Source organism: Macaca fascicularis, chromosome 11, assembly GCF_037993035.2.
Source record: "Macaca fascicularis isolate 582-1 chromosome 11, T2T-MFA8v1.1".
In the NCBI taxonomy this organism is placed as follows: Eukaryota; Metazoa; Chordata; class Mammalia; order Primates; family Cercopithecidae; genus Macaca; species Macaca fascicularis.
In genome coordinates, this window is record NC_088385.1 from 15,928,512 (window position 1) to 15,943,120 (window position 14,609).

The 14,609-nt window shown below is 38.7% G+C and overlaps 1 long non-coding RNA gene across 1 annotated transcript; it reads right to left on the reverse strand.

Moving 5' to 3' along the window:
* Window positions 1–1,138: 1,138 nt before the first annotated feature.
* Window positions 1,139–2,233, reverse strand: LOC141408027 (uncharacterized). The gene is made up of 2 exons (XR_012420042.1): window positions 2,096–2,233; window positions 1,139–1,460 (listed from the first exon to the last, which is right to left on the reverse strand). It is a non-coding gene; the product is annotated as an uncharacterized lncRNA (long non-coding RNA).
* Window positions 2,234–14,609: the final 12,376 nt, after the last annotated feature.

Consider the following 14,609-nt stretch of genomic DNA (forward strand, 5'->3'; position numbering starts at 1 on the left):
CCTCGTTCCCTTCTTCCTCCCTCCCCTCCCTCCTCATGAGAGGCAGTGTGCCTGCCCTTGGCTCGTGGTTGGTGTCTGCCCTTACATGCCTTCATCACAGGACAGATTTTCTTTCTGTCCCATAGACCAGCCTTTCCAGATCCTTTTTGAGAGACAGCAGGGCTTCCTTGTTGCTGGCAGGCAACCATTCTTGTTTAGGGAGATGTGAAGGTTTTTCAAAAGAAACAAGCCATGTGGACAAAGGAGTGGAAGGAAGGGTTAGGATTTTGGAGATACTGGGCTAGAAGGCAAAGGCTACAGGTCCATAGGGAAGAGGAATGTGGGGGAGACTTAGTCAAATGTTCTAGGGGAAAATGTATTGAAATGTCAGCAGGTATCTCTTTCCTTCTTCCCTTCCATAAGAAATAGGCACAAATATGAGGGAGAACTGACCTCAGAAGTTGGAGGCAGAGCTTTCTTTCAGCTCACTTGACCTAGAACTGACCCTTTTAAAGCTTTACACCAGGAATTCAGCAGTATATAACATCCATTCACATAGTCCTAGAACCATTAAGCAATGCAGACAGACTCTTGGAACGTGGCATGGATTTCTGGCAGTTCCCCTTGCGACATGTGCCCCTCATTCTGTCTATTGGGACCTGCTTGTTTATCTTTCTCTCACTCTGCCGGTAGTCATTGACCTGGTTTCATCATTGCTTCGGAGAGTTATTCAGTATGTTCCTCCTCTGTCCCTAAGAGCCACTGCTCCTTAATAACTCTGTGTGTGGCCAACCTATTCTAAAGTGTCTCTGAGGCATCCCTCTAGATTCCTGTTTTTATTGAGTAGCTACTGTATGCTAGACAATGCAGTTCACTACTTTTACAGCTTCTTCTTCCTTCTCTGATGGGTCTTCAGACCTCAACAGAGTCTTCATCTTGGTCTCCATTTTTAACAGCATAGTGCTTCAAAGCACTGATGTTGAAGTCAGCTTCTGCTATTAGCAGCAACATGATTTTGGACAACTCCCTTAACCTCTTTGAGCCTTAGTTTCCTAACCTGTAAAATGAGATTGATATTAGTTCCAATTTCATAGGACTGTCCTGGAAATTAAATGAGTTAATATGTATAAAATGCTGGGCTCCATATCTAACCCATTGTGAGTTCTCAATAACAACATGCTTTTATTATTCTCATTTTGGGGGTGATTATAATGACCCAGGGCACAGGGTAGTCCTCTTTGGAGCACAATGTGCAAATTTTCTTCTCTGAATTGCTCTGTGTGATGGGTTACAAGGATCTTCCAAGCATAGAGAGGATCTAATAGTTCCCAGGTTGATCTCTCCATAAAACTCCATTTTCCCATGAAGAGGAGACTGTAGAGCGAGTTACAAGATCATTAAAGGCAACTGTAGGCATCTTGTAGAGCTTCCTTGCAATCAGAGAGCCAACTAATGTTGGAGTTAAAGGTCCTTAGAGAGCACTTAAGAAAAAAAGAGAGACTTACAGGTTATGATCACATCAGAACTAGTGGTAACCTAGACCAGAAGTCATTTCTCCTAACTCCCAAGGCAGCATTCTTTCTACCCCACCAGGATTTCTCATGCTATACATGTTTTGTCTATCTCTCTCTGTCTTGATCTGGCTTCCAACATTCTTTTCTCTCTCTCTCTTTCTTTCTTCCTTTCTTTCTTTCTTTCTTCCTTCCTTCCTTTCTTTCTTTCTTTCTTTCTTTCTTTCTTTCTTTCTTTCTTTCTTTCTTTCTTTCTTTCTTTCTTTCTTTCTTTCTTTCTTTCTTTCTTTCTCTTTCTTTCTTTCTTCTATTTGTCTATCTGTCATCTATAATCTATCTATCATCTATTTAATCTATCATCAATCTATATCTTATCTATCTATCTATCTATCTATCTATCTATCTATCTATCTACCTACCTACCTTCTATCTAAGCCAGCTCATCTATCAGGATCTTTTTCTCTAAACTGAAGCTTTTTCAGAACCCAGTTTATGGGGCCTGAAAGCTGAGCTCCTCAGGCTGCAGGGAGAAGCAGGCCCAGCTCCCTGCTTACTGCTTTTCCTTTGCCCTCTGCGGCAGCCCTGGAGACAGACCACACTCTTACCTTATCAGTACTTGTGCATCTGTTTCTTTGACATGGTTTCAAATTCCACTTTTTGAACCAGTTTTTCTGGTACATGGAGTTTTTGAAGCAGTTCTGTCTTAAAAGGGGGCTGTCACCTAATTTTCTCCGTATGATACACTGTAAAAGGAGAGGTTTTTGGACAGATCACTCTGAACTTTGGTCTTTCCAAGGAGCCTGGAAGCCAGTCTGACTCTAACACTGGCCAGAGTTCTGTAGAATGGGAAGGACCCTAAAGCAAACAAGCCGACACCCCACTTTCATCAGTCCAAATATTTCTGTCCTCAGCTTGCAGCACACCCAGGACCAAGTTCCAAAAATTCCATTTAATTTTTCTTGGCTTCTATATTCACTTAGTTACAATTGGATCAGAAGGGGTCTTGGCACCAAAAACCTGTAAGGAAAAAGCTGTTTCTTTAAACTTTGTTGCCCAATTTTGTAGACATTACAGGTTCAGATAAGGTTGTGGGTGGCCCGTCAATTATTTCTACATGTTGTTCTAAAATGAACCCAAACCCTGCCACCTCCTGAGATTCCCTAGTCAGACTGTGGCAATAACAAGCGAACATTCCTGATTTTAAAGCCAAGTTTTCCTAAGGGTCAGCTCTTCTCAGTGCTCTTTCTCCTAGCCATGTGCTTCTCTTGATCTGCAGGTGAGGGGAGAACAATGGTCGGAGCCTCTTCCTCTGGCCCCTGTGCAGCTGCTTAGAGGCATCTGTGTCAATGTGCACCGGTTGTTCACCTGAGAAGGTGAGAAAAGTTTCTGGAAGCATTGCTTTAACTTTCTTAGTTACTTCTTACTTTTAAACCCCCAAGCTCTGCCCCATCAATTGAGTCTTCTACTATAGGGGTTATAAGATAGCTATGTGAATAGTTTCTTTCCCACTTCAGGTAGCCGTGTGTGTGTGTGTGTGTGTGTGTGTGTGTGTGTGTGTGTGTTGTAAGAGGGTAAGGGCAAGTTAAGGAGCTCATCATATTCTGAGCGCCATGACCTCAGGGAACATGTGCGCCATGTTTAGTGCTATCCTCTGGGCCTATCACGTACCAGATACAAACAAGACAAGGATGTTGCTTTTTTGAGCTCCAATAAATATTGGCTGAAGGAATGAATGAACGTCTGCCTAACTGTATTAGTAGGTCTTTCCTTCCATTGCAGAGTTAGAAAGTAAACCATCCTCTGAGACCCAGGACGTGGACTTTAGTGGACTGTAGGTTTGTATCCATAGGGACTGGTCAGTGGGGCTATCCTTAAGTCAAAGAGGTCATTCATGTGATATGCTTTGAAGGGTGTTGGGAGTTCTTAACATCCAAAATCATCCCATATGTTAAGGCTCGACAGTCCAGCATTTGAGATAAATTTATTTTGGTCTTAAGATTGTTTGTTCAGCAGTAGTTCTCTGTGGGAACGTCAATGTTCCTCATGGGACATCACCTTTGAATTTGTTAGTCAGATGAAACAGCAAGATATGGTGAGCAGTGCATTGTTTTTGGAATCAAATGGACTTGTGTTCTAACCCTGCTTCCACGATTTACCATCTGTGTGACTTGGATAAGTTATTTGACCTCTCTCAGTGGGTTTACTTTCTGTAAAATGGGGATAATAATACCTGCCTGTCAAACTCATGGAGATAAATTATGTAGTTACAATTGTACATTACAATTGAGTGTGTAAGGTGTCCAGTCATGTACCAGCACACAGACGACCCTCAATACAGGCAGGTATTTTCCCTAGTTTTCTCCTTCCTAAGAGCCAGATCCTGAGGAAGAGGCTGTGGGTGGCATTGTTGGGGAAGGTGATGGTGGTGAGAACAGAGGGTAGTGAGAACGAATCTTGCCACGGATTTAAAAATTTTTCTGAGTGGGACAAGTCTCATTGAATAATATTTGTTGATGGCATGTGAAACTAGAAACTAGAGAAATACAAAACTTTTTCTAGTTATATTATTTTATTGGAACAACCCAACAGGCTTTATGCAATGCCTTTGTGCACATGTGAAAAAGTAGCACAGGTCAGGTATCAGTCACCATTTGCCCCATCAGCCACTTGCCCTGTGCAGTGAACTACCTGTCCAATATATGAGATGGGCCTGCAAACCAAAGAGATAACAATTTGCAGTAAACTTGGCCAAGTCACTAAAGATAGAAGTTTGTGGAGGAAAATTCATGATTTAAGTCAGAAGATCTGGTTCAAATCACTTCCACTACCAACTCTAACCCAGAGCAGGTTTGTGAGATAAGTAAATACTCCAAATGCCAGTTGCTTCATGTATAAAACAATGATAACAATGCTATCCTTGTAATCTGTTCTTTATAACAAATTACCTTAAAATTCACCAGCTTAAGAAAGAAACAGCATTTATTATATCATATAGTTTCTGTGCATTGAGAATGCAGGAGCAGATTAGCTGTTTGGTCTGGCTCAGTGTGTCCCATAAGCTCATGGTCAAGATGTTGGTGGGTCAATGAATATAATACAGCATAACAACAGAATGAAAACCAAAAGCCTGTGATCATATCATTAAATGCAGAAAAAATATCTGACAAATCCAAAACACTTCCCTGATAAAAACACTCAACAAACTAGGAATAGAAGGGAGCTTCCTCAGTCTGGCAAAGAGTATCTGTGAAAAGTCTACAGTTAATATCTCATTAATGTTGAGGCTAGATGCTTTCCCCTGAATATCAGAAATAAGACAAGGATGTTGCTTTTGTCACTTTCATTCAGCATGATATTAGAGGATCTAGCCAGGGCAATTGGGCAAGAGAAAGGAATAAAAGCCATCCAGATTGGAAGAAAAGAAACAAAACCATCTCTGTTCACAGATGAAATGATCTTTTATATAGAAATTCCTAAGGAATAAAGAAAACTATTAGAACTAATAAATAAGCTCAACAAGGTTGCAGGATACAAGATCAATATACAAAAGTCCATTGTATTTCTAAATACTTGCAATGTACAATCTGAAAATCCAATCAAGAAATCAATTCCCTTTACAGTAGTATCAAAATGAATAAAATACATAGAAATGAAATTAACAAAAAAGTGGAAAACTTATACTCTGAAAACTACAAAATATAGTTGAAAGAAATTAAGATCTTAATAAATGCATATTCCATGTTCATGGATCAGAAGACTTAATGTTGTTAAAATGGCAATATTCTCCAAACTCATCTACAGATTCGATAAAATCCCTATCAGAATCCCTGCTGGCATCTTTGTAGAAACTGACAAACTGACTGAAATTCTTATGAAATTACAAGGGATGAGAATAGCCAAAATCATCTTGAAAAAGAAGAACAAAATTAGAGGACTCACACTTTCTGATTTCAACTTAGTACAAAGCAATAGCCCTCAAGACAGTGTGGTACTGGCACAGCAGTACACATATAGATCAATGGAATAGAAGTGAGAGTCTAGAAATATATCCATGTGCACTGTGGTCAACTGATTTTTGAGAAGAATGCTAATGTCCTTCAATGGGGGAAAGGAGAATCTTTTTTTTTTTTTTGAGTCGGAGTCTTGCTCTGTCTCCCAGGCTGGAGTGCGGTGGCGCAACCTCGGCTCACTACAGCCTCTGCCTCCCGGGTTCAAGCAATTCTTCTGCCTCAGCCTCCCAAATAGCTGGGACTACAGGTGCACGCTGCTACGCCTGGCTAATTTTTTGTATTTTAGTAGAGATGGGGTTTCACTGTGTTGCCCAGGCTGGTCGTGAACTCCTGAGCTCAGGCAATCCGCCCGCCTTGGCCTCCCAAAGTGCTGTGATTACAGGCGTGAGACACTGTGCTCGGCCTAATTTTGTATTTTTAGTAGAGACGGGTTTTCACCATGTTGGCCAGGCTGGTCTTGAACTCCTGACCTCGGGTGATCCACCCACCATGACCTCCCAAAGTGCTAGGATTACAGGAGTGAGCCACCGTTCCCGGTCAGAAGAATCTTTTTAACATATAGTGCTGGAACAACTGGATAGCCACATGTAAAAGAATGAAGTTGGACCTTTATCTTACACCATATAAAAATTAATTCAAATGGATCAAAGATTTAAATCTAAGAGTTAAAACTATAAAACTATTATGAGGAAACAGGGGAAAATCTTCACAACCTTGGATTTGGCACTGGATTCTTAAATATAACATAACACCAAAAGCACAAGCCACAAAAGAAAACAAATAGATAAATTGGACTTCATCAAAATTAAAATATTTTGTACTTTGAAGGATACTGTTTAAAAGTGAAAAGACAATCTATGGAATGGAATAAGATATTTGCAAATTATGTATTTGATAAGAGACTTATATATAGAATATGTAAAGAACACTTACAGCTCAGTAATAAAGACCAAATAACTCAATTAAAAAAATGCACAAAGATCTGAATAGACATTTCTCCAAGGAAAGCATACAAATGACCCATGACACATGAAAAAATGCTCAGCATCATGAGTTATCAGGGAAATGCAAATCAAAAGCACAATGAAATGCTACTTCATATACAAATAAGTGAGATAACAAACGTGGGTGAGTATGTGGAGAAATCAGAACCCTTGTATAGTTCTGGTGGGAATGTAAAAGTGGTACAGCCACTTTGGAAAACAGCCTGGAAGCTCCTCAAACGCTTAAACATATAGTTAACATATACCCAGCGATTCTACTCCTAGGTATATACACAAGAGAACATACATCCACTCCAATAATTGTATGTAAATGTTTAAAGCAGCATGCATTTATAATAGCCCAAAGTCAGAAACAAGCCAAGCATTCATGAAGTGATGAATGGATGAACAAAATGTGTATACATACGATGGAATGTTATTCAGCCATAAGATGAAACCAAGTTCTGATACATGCTACAACACAGATGAACTTTGAAAACATGATGCTTAATATAAGAAGTAGGTCACAAAATACCACATACTATATGATTCCATTTATATGAAATGTCCACAAGTGGCAAATCTATACAGAGAAAGAGTTTAGTGGTTGCTTAGGGCTGGGGAAACTGGGAAGATATGGAGGCAACGGCTAAAGGTTATGGGTTTTTGTTTTTGTGCTGAAGGTGTTCTAAATTTGACTGTGGTGATGGTTGCACATATCTGTGAATAGACTAAAAACTAGTGACTTCTATCGTTTAAATGAGTGAACTGTATGGTAAGTGAATTATATTTTAAAATGCTGAGTGTGACTGCAGTTATCTGAAAGTTTGATAGGAGCTTAAGGATCCATTTCCACGTTGTTCCTGCTCCACTGGGCCGCTCAGCATCCTCACAAGATGGCCGCTAGCTTCCTCCGGAGGGAGGGACCCAAGAGATTATGAGGTGAAAGCCAGAAAGTCTTTAATGACCTAATCTTAGAGGCCACACTCCATCATTTCAGGTGAGTCCTATTCAGTGCAGGAGTAGCTGCAGAAGGGCATGAATATCAGGAGGAGAAAATCATTTGGACAGCTTGGAGGCTGGCTACACAAACACCTGCCTCACAGGGTAGCTTTCACGATCACATGAGGTAATGGGTATAAAACATATTGTAAACTTTAACCTGCTCTATCAATATTCAATATTGTTCATCTTATAATTGACATGGAGTCGTTGTCCACAGCTAACTGCAGTTTGCTTATTAATGTTTACTGCTTTAGTTGGTCAGAATTAGTGTCTTAGAACTCTCAACTGTCTGCAAAATTGAGGTATGTTTTTGAGACTATGTCTTTATTGACATTTAGATATGATGGAGAAGCTAGTAGTTCTAGAATTGACCAGGAGTGAGACCCAAACAGCCCTGCTTGTCAATTCAGCACCTCATTTATCTCCTCACGGATTTATTATGTGGGCTGAAAAGAAGCAAAGTATATTGTAAAATTCTCAAAGAGAAGGGGAAAGAAACCTCAAACCTGGCACCCAAGAAGAAACACTGACTTTCTTTGGGTGATTATCCAGGGAGAGATGCTTTGCTTCTCAACTTGTGTGGAATCTGATCCAGCTTCAGGCCAGCCCCAGGAGTGCAATTTCAGACAGGATGGAGATGAGGGTGTGGTGGAACTTCAGCCAGATGTCTGGAAGTGGCCAGCTCCCTGCCTTTGTGGCTGCCTCTCCCTCCCATGTTTATGGCTCCAAGAACACAACACTTGTGGCCACTAAAGCCCAGGACAGCAGTGGATTCCAGGCTGTCTTCTGGTGTCTACTGGTTATGATTCTCTCACAGGCAACACACAGAGTTTAGGTTCAACACCATCATGAGACTGCAGTCACAGGTTCACAAGCTAAGGGTGGAGGCTGGTTATTTAGACAGTTTCCCTAACTGATGTGTATGTTTCTCTCCAACTTACTGAGTCTAGTGCTTTCTTGATCTCCAGGGGTTCCCTTAGAAGAATGCTAGTCTCCCACCTGCTTGGTCCAAGCTTACTCCCCCAGTTGCCTAAGAAACCTATTCTCTCACCTACCCAGGTGTTCTCTTTCATAATTTTACAAATGCTTAACATCTGTGTGAGGCATTTCCAGAATGTTCAGAAATCTAATCTCACGTAATCATCAATGGAGCCCAGTGGTGTAGGTAATGCTATCATCATTTGAAGACTGAGGTAATGACAACATGAAAGGTTGACCAACATGTCTAGTAGCACACAGCTGGTAACTAGCTCCCCAGCCCGGATTCTCTGGGCTTCCTCCTGACTCTGCCCCTCTTTTCTTTGGCTCTAGACACTAGGATTTCCCTAAACCTATAGCATCTCTACCCTTTCTGGGGGAAGAAAGTGACCTGCTACAATTAATCCTCATAGAAATGGATGATGTTTCTATAGGCTGTGGAGGCCATTCTCCCTAAACACTCTCTTCTGGTTTGGGTCGTTGCCAGGAGCTCCAACCTAGCCTGTTTAGAAGTTAATGAGGAGACAGTGAATCCTGGGAATAGCCAGCGACCACTGCAGGGTGAGCTTACAGTAACACAAGGGCAAGGTCTGCTCTGTAAGCCCCAGATGAGTTCTGGAATCATTCCTGCCTTCTGAGCCTCCTCCCCATTGGGCTTGTTCTGAGGCACCCAGATTGGTTTGGGTTCATCCTGGTGTGCTTTCCTGCCTCGTGATGGGGTAAAAACTGGGCCATCCTCTGTGGGCCTGCAGAGGCAGGAGGGAAGACACAGTGATGCTTTATATGGGGATCTGATCACTCGTGCTACCTTGTGACCCTCATTAGCACGAAGGAAAAGCTATGACAGAGCAAGTTCTCAACAACGGCTTTTTGGATTTAATTAAATTGTAACCAATATTTTGCCTCCCCCTAACCCCCAGCCAGAAAACTTATTCAAATAAAATACATGTAAATGGGATTTTTTTCTCCCTCTCTTCCTTCCCCTTCCTGCTCTCCCTTCCTTCACCGGGCTGCTTTTTGTCTTCTTTTCTTCCTTACCTTTTTCTATACCTTGTAACATTTATAAAGAATGTCAACACTCTCCAAGTGCCTTTCAGTCTCCCAAGCCCTACACACAAAAGGCAGAATTTGAACAAATAATGAGCCTCCCCCAAATAATCTCATTTGATCTGCTTCACCACTTTTATCCGCAATGCATATCAAATATAAAAGATCACTAATTCATTTCATCCCAAATCCTAGTGCTTGTCCTGTTTTATTTTTTCCACCTTCTGCATTAAAATACTGTGATTCATAGCCCTCCACTCCCACCCCTGGGGGTGGGGTGGGTGGGAGGAAGGAACAACCCAACTTCTAGTTTTCTACCAGTGGCCTGTGAGGGTTTCTGAGCAGATGTTCAGGGAATTAGCTTTCAGCATCCATAAATGTGTGGCTGGATCGCTTTGGTGATCTTGAGTATTCAGTAAGTTGCTACCTAGTACCTCCTCCTACCACTTCTTTTACTATTTTTTTTTTTCAGTTTCATTCTGTTATTTAAAGGAACACTTCTGCTTTTGAGAGTTTCGTTTCTTACAGTAATGAGTACCGGTTGCCTAATATTTGGGGCAGATGTCAAAATTACTTAGATCATATTATATACTGGTAATTCTGTTCTCAACCAACTCAGGGACTTTAAGGACTTCAGAAAGGTGTGATTCAGCAATTGACCTCAAGAAAATGATACACAGAGTTTGACCAAGCTCCAGAGTTTTTCTTAAACAATTTACCCAACGTTCTTCAATACAGAATGCAATAGTGTAGCCCCAAAATTTTTGCTTATGTCTGGTTTGAGACTACACTGAAATGATGTAAAATCAGTTCTTAGACTCTTTTCAAAGAAAAAGCCGTGTATGACAAGTGGCAGAGACATCAAACCACTGGAATGAAAACACAACTCTTAATGCCATATTCATGCTCAGGGAGTATTTGAAAATTTGTACCTGGCAACTTAGCTAAAAGCAACCATACATTTATGTATTGTAAAAGGTATGATTCTGAAGGGCGAAAGGAGGATTCCTGCAGGAGAGAAAAAAGAAATATTAAGCAAGTGAATACCAATAGTTTAAAGGGTTCCCTGGGAAGAATTTGTTTTTTAAAGACAAAGAAATCCAAGGGAACTGTGTGTTCCATAAGAAAACAATATGGTTCTAATAATATAAGAAAAAGTGATCTTGATCCATGAGAAAGCAGGGAAGGGTAGAAATAAATTAACTTGGCAAGACTAAGGTTTGCTTTGAAATGATCTCAGAAGTGGTAAGTTTGCCAGGCTACCAGTAAAAAGGATGGAAAAAAATGGAAATAATTTGCTTAGAAAACCAGAAGGTCGAAGTAGGAAATGAAATGCAACTCTCAAAGGATGTAAAGAGAAACAGAAAAATACCATATATTAGTTAAATACTTAAGACATAAATGAGATATAGAAAAACATCTTTCACAAGTGAAAAAAGAAAGCTAAAAATATGGGATACTTACATGCCAAACTTAAAAAAAATTTTAAATTGTGAAAGCAATTTCACACATCGAATTCATATATGAACCATTTTGTATGGATTTTGAAAAGCATTTTGGTGCATTTTCTTCCAGACCTAAGCCATATAGAACTTGAAATGTGGCTAGTTCAAATTGAGATGTACTGTAAATATAAAATACAGACTGGATTATGAAGATTTAGTTAAAAATTTCATGAATAATTTTATATTGATTACATGTTGAAGTTATTACATTTTGGATAGTTATGTTAAATCAATATATTAAAATTAATTTCATCCATTTGTTCTTAGAATTTTTTAATGTGTTTCCTAGAAAATTTTAAATTGCATGAGTGGGTCACATTATGTTTCTATTGGACAGGGTCATTCTATTTTTTGTCTTCTAGATGAATGATCAGGAAGTTTTTGTTAAACCAAGATAATGGTACTAGAAAATGATCATGTGAAGTTAACCAATTAAAATAGGAGTGAAAATTTCATAATAAGCAGTTAAAAAGATTATGATTTTATCTTGGGAATGTAATGAAATTATAAAAATAATTTTATTGTAAGTATTTTAAATAAAATTTAAGTTATACTTGCAATTTTATACCAATTCTTAGAAGAAAATGTCAATAAATAAAGAGATTTGGGGTGACGTGGGGCAGACAATTTTTTAAAAGAAAATGAAAGCTTAAATATGACCTCTTTGACCTCATGTTTGATTTTTTGGTAACAATTAAAAAGGGAAATTTTTTGTAAACATGTTTGAAGAGTTCATAAATTCCTCAACAGCCTCTCTTAAGACTTTACCTGTTAGATCGTTGCAGGGCCTGTCTCGTATCATCCTTGTTGACTTTCTCTTTGGTTTTTTACCACTCTAACTCTCCAGCTCCTTATCTATTAGTGGTTTTGCATGTGATTTGTGTAATTCTCCAAACTGCCTCTCATACTTCATGAAATCTTGCAACTGTGGTGACTTAGATAGTGAATATGTGGGTAATGAGGACCCTTGTATATATTTACATAGCTGGGGTGACACTGTATTACCAGTCTACCCCTACACTGCCACTTAGTACTACATCACAGTTATTTTTCCATCTCTTTAGGAATTCTTTTTTTTTTGCATGCTTTTTACAAGTACTTTAAGAATTATTTAGAAACATCATCCTAAGTGAATGACTACATAATAATCGCTCTTATGAGTAAACCATAATCTATAATTGATGGAATCATTCCCTATTACTGGATGTTTATGCTGCTTCTTTTTTCCTCTGTGGGTTTTTTTTTTTTTTTTGCTATTATAAACCATGCAGCAATTAACCGCTCTGAACATAAATCTTTATTACATTCCCATTTTTGTTTCTATAGATACCTAGAGGTGTAATTAATTACAAGGTAAAAAGTTAGACATTTTAGGCTGAGCGCAGTGGCTCATGCCTGTAATCCCAGCACTTTGGGAAGCTGAGGTTGGTGGATTGGATTGTTTGAGGCCAGGAGTTCGAAACTACCCTGGGCAACATGGCAAAACCCCATCTCTTCAAAAAATTAGCCAGGCATGCTGGTGTGCACCCATACTTCCAGATCCTTGGGAGACTGAGGTGGGAGGTTCACTTGAGTCTGGGAGGAGGAGGTTGAGATCATGCCACTGCACTCCAGCCGAGGGAGACCCTCTCTCCAAAAAAGTTATTGACATTTTAATCCAAACTGCCAAATGGTTTTCCTGAATATTAATAGTAGTCTGTGCCCTTACTAGCAGTGAATAACCTCATGGAATCATACTCTTGCCAACACTGAATATTACCAAGAAAAATATTTTTCCTAATCTTATATGTGAAAATAACATCCATTTATTTTCAATTTGAATTTCTTTGATAATGGCTTAAAATGTTCATTAACTATGTACAGTTTATTTTTTTTTTGGATTCTCTGTTCATTTTTTTCCATTTATCTATGGTGGATGTTTTTGTCCTTTGTAAGAGGCTTTCTTCTATATTAAAGGCGTTAACCATTTGTCTAACATATTTGTAAAAACTTAGGTTTTTACTTTCAAAATGATTGTTAAACAGTTTAAACATATACAAACAAATAGAGAATATTTATAAGAATTCTGTGTACTCACCACCAGTTTTACATATGACCTTAGCCAAAAGGCTGAGAAGCGATCGCTGCCAGTTTTAAAACCTTAAAGTTTGCCATATTTCGCAAAACATGTTAGAAGTAATTGAGTCCCTGGTGATCCTCCCACCTCAGTCTCACGGGTAGCTGGGACCATAGGCACACGCCACCGTGCCCGGCCAATTTTCATTTTTTGTTGAGGCGGGGTTTTGCCATGTTGCCCTGGCTGGTCTCGAACTCCCGGGCTCAAGCAATCCACTTGCCTGAGCCTCTCAAAGTGTTAGGATTACAGGCGTGAGGTACTACACCTGAAAAGCCACTTTTTAAAGCTTCTGATGGTAGTTCCTGTGCATGTTTTGATACTTTTACTGCATACTCATGTGTCCTAAGTTAGTGTTTTTTGCATTTTATAAATGTGTATAAGTGGTATCGTAATGTAATATACCGTTCAGGAGGTGGTTCTTGTTATATTTTTATTTTTTGCTCCAAATAATATTAAGCAATATTTATTTATTTTAAATAAAAATTAAGTTTCTGAAGTTTGTCCACTTTAACTACTATAGATATTTCATTGTAACTCTTCATTCTTCTGTTAGGATTTTTTTGGCTATCACAGAAAATGCTGCAAAAAATTTTTAAATGTGCCTCCTTGTGCACTTGTGCTATAGTTTTTCCAAGGCATGTATATAGAGAGAAGGAGAATTGCTGGGTCCTAGGAAATGCATATCCTTAATTTTACACGTCTTGCCATATTTTAATCCATAGTGGGTTGTACCAATTTACATTCTCACCAGTAAGTTTTGAGTTCTTCTTTCTCTGCATCCTTGAGAAGATTTGGTATTGAGAAGCTTTATTTTTTTTAACTTCCATTTTCGTAATTCTAGTGAGGTCAAGCATTTTTCGCAAGTATATTGGCCATTTGTTTTTCTCCTGTGTATTTCCTACGGTGTATTTTAACTATATTTCTATTGAGCTACTTGTTCTTTCATATTGAATTGTATAAGTATTTTATATTTTCTAGACATCCTTTGTTGATTATATGCATTGAAAATATAGTCTCTTCATCTGTGACTTATTTCACTTTTTCTTCACATCTATAATAGCGCAGAATTTAAAAAATAATCAGTTTGTAATTTTTTCATTTAAATTTAGTGTTTTCTCGCCTTGTTTAAGACAAAAGATGTCATGAAGATATTTTCCCAATTTTATTCTAAAATTCATGACATTTTCTTTTCAAATTTATGTTTAATCCACTTGGAATTTATATCAATGGCTCCTGGGATGGGGGATATAATTTTAGGCGTACTCAATTGTATCAGGACTACTTACTAAATATGCCATCTTTTCTCCACTGATTTTTTTAGAGATACTTCTCTTATTTATTAAATTTTAGTTCATATGAGAGTCTGTTTCTGAGCTCTCTGCTCCATTGGTTTACTTGTTTATCCCTTATTAATACACTGTCTTAATAATTTTACTTTATAAAAAATCTTGATTTTTTTGCTATTTTAAACCATG